Source organism: Bombus impatiens, unplaced genomic scaffold (genome assembly GCF_000188095.3).
Source record: "Bombus impatiens unplaced genomic scaffold, BIMP_2.2 scf_0319, whole genome shotgun sequence".
NCBI lineage: Eukaryota > Metazoa > Arthropoda > Insecta > Hymenoptera > Apidae > Bombus > Bombus impatiens.
In genome coordinates, this window is record NT_176738.1 from 207970 (window position 1) to 218128 (window position 10159).

The 10159-nt window shown below is 37.1% G+C and overlaps 1 long non-coding RNA gene across 1 annotated transcript; it reads right to left on the reverse strand.

Annotated features, from left to right (window-relative positions):
* Positions 1–3557: 3557 nt before the first annotated feature.
* Positions 3558–4115, reverse strand: LOC117151618. The gene is made up of 2 exons (XR_004461661.1): positions 3961–4115; positions 3558–3908 (listed from the first exon to the last, which is right to left on the reverse strand). It is a non-coding gene; the product is annotated as an uncharacterized LOC117151618 (long non-coding RNA).
* Positions 4116–10159: the final 6044 nt, after the last annotated feature.

A 10159-nucleotide genomic window follows, 5' to 3' on the forward strand; every position in this document is an offset into this window, starting at 1 on the left:
TATTTACGATACGAGATTTATAACAGCACTTACTCCGGGTTTCTCTTGCACTAAACTGTGAAAGAGTTAATCAAGTATTCACCGATGCTGTTCGATCTTTTCCTTATTGAAGTTATAATTAGCTATAAATAAACTAACTTACACTAACTACTGTAAACTACAAATTTTAATATACATCGACAACCATATATTTTTTTATAAATATGACAAACTTTAATGCGATGAAATATCGCCTTAAGGTAAAGCGAATGGAATCGCGCGTTGAAATTAACGTGTCGTCACCTGTGCCTGGTAACCGGTAGCCATTATTACCTGTGTAATCTCCCTTCGACTGATAATTCCCACGTTCCGTGGCCTCATCCTTTTCTCCAAGTGAACGACTGTTGCCTTCCTCGCTGGTTTCTTCGCTAACGAACTTCGCAAATAATATATCTACTGGACGTTCGACTGGTAATTGCAAAAGGCTGGAAGCGATTATTTAAGTAACGATTCCTCGTTCGTTCTATCATAATTATCAATTAGAATTTAAGGGACATCGTTAAATAACCGATTTGTTAGCGACCAGGTGTTCAGTTAAATATACTCGAGTCGATTTTATAGACGATGAAATCGTGCACTCTAATTTCTACTTGCAAGTTCAAGGTATTCTCTGTTACAAAGAATCATCAACATCAGCAAAGGATATAAAAATAGAACCTTCATTTACCAACGTTTTTCTCTCATGGAAATCTTAGATGTTACGTTTCCTTCGTCTTATTCTCTTCTTCTCTTTGCAATCTGAACGATCTCCTCGACAAAATAAATTTCTTCTTGTCGAGCATCTCGCGCTACGATACGTCTTCCTTCTTTCTTCTAGTCTTATTTTCCAGACTGGAATTGCCGTTCGCGTTCTCCCGTTCACCGTTTCACACCACACTCAGCAGAATTACGATTTCCTTGGTGAGCCGGTCGTAAGGCTTCGCTATTTCAATTAAGCGCCTCGTGTTCCCCCCCATATGCACCATTATGGCACCGCGGTATCACGACCGATAACGAATATCTGGCGACACGCGAATCCAGACTTTTTCCTTTCCCCATTCGCGATTTTCTACTCGTGTTCCAGTCTACTTTCTATTTTTTCGCCTTCCTTCACTCTTACGATAATCTAAACACCTTTTCTCTAGGTTCTTTGTTTCTTTTATTTACGTGCTTCTTGGAATTGTTCAAGATTATAATACGCGATATTAAAAGTCAGATAGCTACAATGTAGGAGTCAATATAAATGTGCGTTTCATTATATCGTAGTCGCATTTATTTTTACGTTGCTAACGTGTTTAACGTTTGTAATTATTGGGGCATAAATCTAGCACCGCGCAATTACGGCATCTGTAGTTATAAATTTGCATATAACTGATTAGTCATGCATTTTCATAAGTAATCGTTCATTTGTTATGGCACAACAACGACCTTTACACGTTATAAAGTATTAGTTATATTTGGTACAACATATTAGTAATTTTAACGACTGAGAAAACTTCATATATAGCAAATAATATTCTTCATTATCGGTTATAATTATTAAACAACAATTATTAACTAAATACCACGTTAAACTGCTAACCAAATGTAAAATATACAGTGCTGTATCATAAGAATAAAAATCTGGAAGAAGTTCGTTTCAACAAGTGGGACAGAATAATAAATAACATTAAGCAACATTTACACGACATAGTACCACGCCATAATAATTGATTTATAATTCTCAATGAAAATTGATTGTAAAATTGTAAAAAAAAAAAAAAATTAAGCTACATTTAAGTATATTTTAATTCCGATCGAAATTTTACTTGAAGCTTTCACAAAATAATTCGTCATTCGAAATCGGGAAAAGAATCTTGGATTTTTTAATCGAATCGCAGAAGCAAACCGCAGCGTGGTAAACGAATGTCACAGACGAGGAAACAAGATCGACCATCGTAAACGGGTATTGTAAAACATCGTGGTCGGTCTTGGACAGAAACCGCCGTGAACGATCCTTTTCAAGGATCTCGGAAACAACTATGCAAGGTGTACGTTTATCCGCGAGAGATTCGTTCCAGACGGAAGCCGAAATTTCCTGCGTGTCGAGAAGTTAAAAAGTCGACCCTGACCTACTGCGCTTTGTAGCTGTGCTCCAAGAGATCAGGAAGGTTCATGGTTAGTTCGAAAGTTAATCGGCAAATCCTGTTTGCCCGGGGCCCCCGCTTTCGACACGCTCGTCCTTTGCAATTTCTAAACGCGGGGTCGCTGGTTTTCCTCTGAGGTGCCTCGCTACCCTTTGCGATCCTTCAAATTGTCAAGATAAATATCCGAAATCCGGTAGAATTTTGCTCTGGAGTCCTTACATCTAAACTTTTGAGAAGAAGATTTTTGCAGGCTCAAATTTAACTTATAAAAATTGCATGGAATATAAGAGGAGATTTTGTTAGAGGATGTAACGTTTTGGTAAGACATTGTTGTCACGAAACCACAGGTAAATCGCGTGTTATTTTGAGGTCGAAAAGTCAAAATACCAGCTTGCTTTTATGTAAAGAAGGATTGAAGAAAATGCGAAACACCGGCTTTTCTAGGGTTTGGTAAACGTAAACATGACTTAATGACTTTTTAAACCGGATAATAAGATGAATAAATAACTCTATGGTTGACCGACGTGAGGAAGATTATTTTAAATAGCAGGTAGATTTCACAGCTGTGACTAAGGTTTGTGGTCTATCTTCCATCTTTGAACTAAAATTTCATTATTAGGCTCAAATTAAATTTAAAATAATGTTACACAACGTTCTTGCTTGAAGACTACAATTTTCTTTAACATTAAAACCATTTGCTAAAGTATAACATTCCTGATAAAAATATTAAGATATATGACATATGAAAAAATAGATATATAAACTGCTATCCATATATTGGTGCTATGCACATTCTTTTGTTTTGTCAAAGTGTTCAAAGCATCTAAGCTATATCGTTTTCTTGTTGTTTGGACTTGCGCCTTTAATTTAGTAAAAAATTGTATCGATTAGTTATTTAGTTTCGTTTTTATCCCAATTTAAAAATGGAAGAACAAGACGCGCATTTCAGACATATTTTATTGTATTATTTCCGAAAAGGCAAGAATGCATCGCAAGCACATAAGAAGTTATATACTGTATATGGGAATGAAGCCTTGAAAGAAAGGCAGTGTCAAAATTGATTTACCAAATTTCGTTCTGGTGATTTTTCACTGACAAATGCTCAACGATCTGGCCGTCCAGTTGAAGTTGATGAGACACATATCAAGGTCATTATCGATTCAGATCGTCATAGCACAACGCGTGAGATTGCAGAGAAGCTCAATGTATCGCATACATGCATTGAAAAAGAATTAAAACAGCTTGGCTATGTCAAGAAACTCGGTTTATGGGTCCCTCATCAGCTTAAGGAAATTCATTTGACGCAACGCATTAGCATCTGCGATTCGCTTCTGAAACGTGCGATTCGCTTCTGATTTGACGCAACGCATTAGCATCTGCGATTCGCTTCTGAAACGCAACGAAATTGATCCATTTCTGAAACGACTGATTACTGGCGACCAAAAGTGGATAGTTTATAACAACGTTAATGGGAAAAGATCGTGGCTGATGCAAGATGAACCAGCCCAGACGACACCAAAAGCTGAGATTCACCAAGAAAAGATTATGCCGTCAGTTTGGTGGGATTATAAAAGAGTTCTGTACTTTGAACCTTTACCAAGAAACCAAACCATTAATTAAAACGTGTACGTTGAACAACTCGCCAAACTGAGCGATGCAGTTGAAGAAAAGCGGCCACAATTGGCAAATCCTAGGGGTGTTGTTTTCCAGCATAACAATGCGAAGCCCCACACATCTTTGGTCATTCGCCAAAAATTATTGGAACTTAGGTTGGGGTGTGTTGTCATATCCACCATATAGCCTTGACGATTGGAACTTAGGTTGGGATGTGTTGTCACATCCACCATATAACCCTGACTTTGCGCCTTTAGATTACCATTTATTTCGTTCCATGCAGAACTCCTTAAATGGTACAATTTTTAATGACGCTGATGATGTAAAATCACATTAATTCAGTTTTTTGCTGGCAAAAATCAGAAGTTTTATGAACATGGAACTATGACACTGAAAGATGGTAAATGGTCGTCTAGAAAAACGGTCAATACCTAATTGAATAAAGTTATGTTTCTAAGCAAAAATTTTGAGTTTTCTTCAGTCACTTAGTCGTCAACCCAATATTTTACAGAAAAATTTGTGGATCCTAGAAGACCTCTATAAAATTTTTTATTCATCTATAAAATTTGTATAAAAAATTGCCAATTAGAGTAGCGTTAGATTCAATAGCCGCGAAATTTCCAAAATTACCTGTTATTGCAGAGCACGTTTGTTGGAAAGTTGTTTTAGGTGATGCTGGAACTCAAAATATTTTCGAGTTGTCAGAGTAGCGAGGCGAATCACGTTTCCACGAAACGTCGTTCGAGACCGAGTTGTCAAGGACGACACAGTTTTGACAACTCAGTCACGGGAAATCTGATTATCTCTGCAGGATAACGGACCCCTACTGTATCCAGGACAGCCGCGACTGGGATACCTGTAACTGCTACCTGAAAACATTTTCAGCTCGGAGTAAGCGCGATGTCCTTCGCGCCGCACGAGAAACCTTCAATAGCCCTTTCGATATGCGGAATGTTGAGAACGAATTGCTGGTAAAACATGTTTTCCTTGCCCGATTTTCTGACTGGATAAACACGAATCAAATGGATGTAGAAAAATATTATTTAGCCTATAGATACCTGCAATGTATATGTCACTCAAAAGTCAGACTGACCAATCTCATTTTCCAATTCCAATTTTATTTTTGTATCAAAATACATAATTAATATTTAACTTTTTAGGAATCAACCGATTAATCTCGATGTAATATTACTGCAATTTTATTCGATATTGTGATTTTATTCTAATTAGATTTTATTTCCAAGTGAAATCTTTTTACTGTTCTAGGCTTCCAAAAATATCTGAAAAATTCTGGAATATTTATTAATGTGTATAGTTACCGAATTATACGACCTATTGCTAAGTCAAATGTTTGGAACTTATTCGATAAAGATAAAAATTCGAGCAGAAGAATTTAATAGTGAAGAATCAATTTTTCCACAGACGATTAACTTCGACTTGATCGAAGGAGATAGACATCTTTGTGTAGCAACAAGAAACTGGACGCAGTAGTATTTACTGGATTAGGCAAAGATAATTAAGAGATAACGAGACAATAACCTGATTACTCTTGATACGATTTCAGAAGGTAGCCGATTCTATGAACTTAAAGCTAGTCTTTCTAATTACTCCACCTCATCTGGACATTCTAGACCAGAAATGAAAAAGAAGATCGTTTGCTGAGCCAGGAATCTCCTGGTGAGCAATTAGTCACAGCAACAACAATGAGGCCTTCTGTAAAGCTCGAGTATAAACAAACTCCTTTTTCATTACCAGCTTTTTCTTCCAACTACCGCAACGAACAATGCAACACGTATTCTCCTGCTGCGGACGTCGATTTCATTTTTGGTCTACGAATCGAAGGAAACAGGAATGAAATTTACGATAAAAATGTGTGAAAATATTTTTCCCATAAATTGTCACATTGTGAGATATTATTAAATAATTAGAACGATGAAACATGTATGTCTCGTTGAGGATGAAGCAAGAGTCCTTGGAATTGTTATTGTAAATTGGAAAAAGTTCGAACAGCAGTCGCGAGGGAAATCGTGCTGTCTGGAAAAATTGGTCGACAGGTTCGGCGTAACGAAAACGATGGCTTTTTCAGGTACTGGCCTGCCTTTTCCGGTGATAACAATCCGGATGGAACGAATTGTGTTTTCAAAACATAGACGCCTCTCTACGATTGTTGCGAGCTGCCGAGTCAGCCTCGCCGACACCTGCGCTTCGTTTTTGAACCGGGACTAATCCAAGGGCTCGTTCTTTTTGCTCCACTATTTTCTTCAAACGAGGATAAAATATACGCTGTTTAATCGATAGACACGATAGAAGAGATTTTACAATAATTTCGGATTTTACAATAATTTTACAATAATTGCGATGAAGTGAACGTCAGTACCGTCAGCGTAAATCTTACGAATATTTTTGGAAATGTACATTTTCCCTTAATTATTGAAAACGTAAAATACAAGATTTAAAAAGCATAATTAATTACGTCGATAAATATTAAATTATCTGAATCAGTAGTACCTGAATTAGTTAATTAGTAATAATTTTCTTGAAAATTCTTCAACTCGAAACATTCACAATGTATTTTATTCACAATGTCTTAAGATTGTTATCATTCCGGCTGATTAACAACAACTAAGAAACTGGAAACGCAATCACGATTCATCAGAAAATAATCGAGGCAAAGATCTTCGATCCCAAACGCTCCACTCGAGGATCTTCGACGTACTTTAATATAATACGCATCTGATAAGCCATCACCAATGAAAGAGGGAGAAGGAGAAACGAAAACTACCTCTCAGCTGTGTCTCAGCTTACCATAATTGCGAACTTCTTTCCGCGCTTAATGCTTCCACTATTACACGAGTGGAACCTGTTTTTCCACGTTGCGACGCTGGACAACGGCTAATTTTCTTTTCTGTCACATCTTTCTCTAAAATATACCCAGCGTTCGTGCGGTGGTGATCAACGACGCGTTTGAGAAGCAAGCGTCTCTCCTACGAACCCTTGCAACCAAGTCGATTCACGTGGACGAATACCTACAGGTTGATTCATAAATTCATGCGAGTGGAGGGTGAATCTGTGCGCTAAAACAATTTCTAATTATTTAGAATATAATCTGGTCGATTTTGATGACCTTAAAATATGTTGTATTCTAGTTTCATATCCATTTTGTATTATCTCTGCCCCATGTCGACCATCTCGGCGTAAGTTCATACATTTTATGATTTTTAGAAGAGTAATCGGTGGACTGCATACTTTTATTTATTTATGGGAAATTTAAAGATACGAACTCGTGGATATTCGTTGTAACATTTAACCCTTTGCACTCCAATGTCGAGTACGACTCGACAAAGGAGCTCCTGAGATAAAAACTGATGTCGAGTCTTTCAGCCCCAGCTTTTTTTGTGAAACGTGCGAAAGAAAGTCAGGGTTGCATCCTGGAAATTGTTTCGAGATATATCATACACTTGAAAATTACAAAACGCAACAATAGTGTGACTAAAACTGGTATTTCAGTGAATTTCTTTCTCCCTTCGTTTATTTCAATTGTCTTATTTTTTAGTTAAAGTAAATTTCAAATAAAACGCCTAAAAGCGTTGGCAGCTGCTGCTAACGAAATTGAAATAAAATTCCGAGTGTAAAGGGTTAACAGATGAAAAGAATCTCTGCCTTGGATTTATTCTTTTAATTATTTTCAGAAAAATATCAAATTTGCATAAATATTCGCGCTCTAGTAATTCCGTCTTATTCACATTGATCGAAATTTGATTGTAAAGACTAGTTGAAAATTCAAGACGTACTTAAACTGTATATGGCCAATGTTAGTGCGTTGGGACATGAGACGGCCACATGGAATATATTAGGTTGTCCGAAAAGTTTCTTTCGTTTTATAAGGAAATAATAGACGTTTTTTGTTTTAATGAATTATGCACGAACGTAATAATATAGGGATCATACCTAATTCAATAAAATAATATAAAACAAAAATTGTTGTTCATCTATCATCACCTTATGAAACGAAGGAATCTTTTCGGACAACCTGATATCATCACTCATAACTCAACAACCAACTTACGTTCAATGCGTAACGTACGATGTTTTTCATTCATTCTAATGCGTACCACTTGAAGTATCGACGCGCGTTTATGCATCAACCTGTATACAACGAGGGAGGAAGTACGAATCTCGTTTCGTCTACTTAACTTGTGGCGAACGTTGCCTCGAGTGTGTGGTCGAGCCATGGCAAAGAAGCTGGTTACGAACGAAGAGCTGACGACCATTAGAATAGAAGGCACCGGGCACAGGTTCGCTTATGCGAGCAGCACGGCTAGTGCCATATTCGGCCGGACCGAGGTGCTGGATTACGCAGAACACGTACCAATTTTACATCGGGTTCCGCGAGGCCTCGCGGTTCCACCGTATTCGTGCGTTTTTAGCCCGGCTGCAGACCAATGTATATATACAGGGCTGGTTGGCTGACTCGTAAATGGATTAATGTGATTAACGGGCAAAGGGAAAAAGTTCGTCCCGGTAATTGGTTCTCTTGTCGGGGCTATAGAGTCTCGTGCCCCTTATGCCCCCTGTGCCCGGTCTTATTGTTCCCTTTTGGCTGCGGACAAGATAGTAGAATGCGGCTTAGGATACGATCAAGGAAAAAAGAAATCGGTGTGACGAGGCGATTCTCGGTGTTTCCCTCTTCTTCAACGTCATAAGAAGAATAGAATTGTACTACCTACATGACGGCGTAATCGGTGTGCGTCGGAGAAAAAAATTGGAGCGCGACAGGGCATTCGAATGGACTCGTTACTCGGCTATTCGTCCGAGACCCTTGTCTACAAATAACGCAAAGAAAGTGGCTCTGCTTCTTACCGACCAGTTCACTTTGTAACTGATTTTATCCAGGAAAAAGTTGCAAGCAAGTTGTTCGTTTCGATGGAGAGAGAGAGAGAGAGAGAGAGTAGTAATATCCCGAGTTTTTATGTATTTATATTTCATTTAGTATAAAATGGATTAGAAAGAATATCGAGTAAATAATATGCAGAACATATACAGATATATTGTATTAGGTTGTCCAGAAGGTTTCTTTCGTTTCATAGGGTGATAATAGATGAACAACAATTTCCGTTTTATTATTTTATTTAATTAGGTATGATCCACTTCGTTCTATTTCTATTATTATGTTCGTGCATAATTAATATAAAATAATATAAAATAAAATAAAAAATAAATATAAAATAATATAAAATAATATAAAATAAAAAACATTGTGCGTCTGTTATTTCCTTACAAAATGAAAGAAACTTTTTGAATAACCTAATATATAAGCGCGAACCGTTAATTTTTGATATAATAAATAATTGTATATTTCTTTAAATAATCCAACGTGTACTCGCTGAGACAGACGCGAAACTCTCGCGCGACGAAGCCCATTCATATACATTGAATTACCCCGGTAAATGCAACCATATTACATTTACACTAAGAAAAGGGTACATAACACAAACGAGGCAAGTTAAATACCTAGGACCCCACTTAGACACACAACTTACTAAATCAATTGTAGACAAAATACGGATAAAAAGAAGACAGACGTACTGGCTACTTGGTCGAAACTCTAAACTCAACATAGAAAATAAACTGAAAATCTACAAAACGATAATAAAACCAATTTGGACGTACGAAATACCACTATGGGGCACAGCAGCAATGAGCCACATAAATAAACTAGAGTCGCTACAATCGAAGATACTGAGAACAACAGTCAACGCTCCATGGCATGTCAGACACGAGGATATACGCAAAGACCTAGAAAACAATATACAGGGTGATACAAGCGAAAAAGGGGTGATTCTACGCGGAAAAAGAAGTCGAAAATATAGAATAAAAATTTTTTTTTTAATTTTTCCATCGAGACAACGATCTACAGTGAGATCCGTTATAACGAGAAGTGATAAAGTGCACGCGTACCGAGCGAAAATTCAAAGTTGATTTTCTCGAAAACAAAGCCTCAAACGAAAAATGTTTATTCTATATCTTCGACTTCTTTTTTCGCGTAGAATCACCCCCTTTCAGCTTGTATTCCTTCCGCTTGCACCGCCAGTTACCAACCACCCTGTATATATTAGGTTGCCCGAAAAGTTTCTTTCGTTTCATGAGGTGATAATAGATGAACAACAATTTCTGTTTTATATTATTTTATTTAATTAGGTATGATCCACTTCGTTATATTTCTATTATTATGTTCGTGCATAATTCAATAAATTAACATGAAACAAAAAACATTGTACGTCTATTATTCTCTTATAAAACGGAAAAAAGCTTTCGGACAACTCGCTCATCTCTGCCTCTCTCATAGGCATATTATTGGGCTGGCAACTAAGTGATTGCGGATTTTGTCATTACTGCCTAAT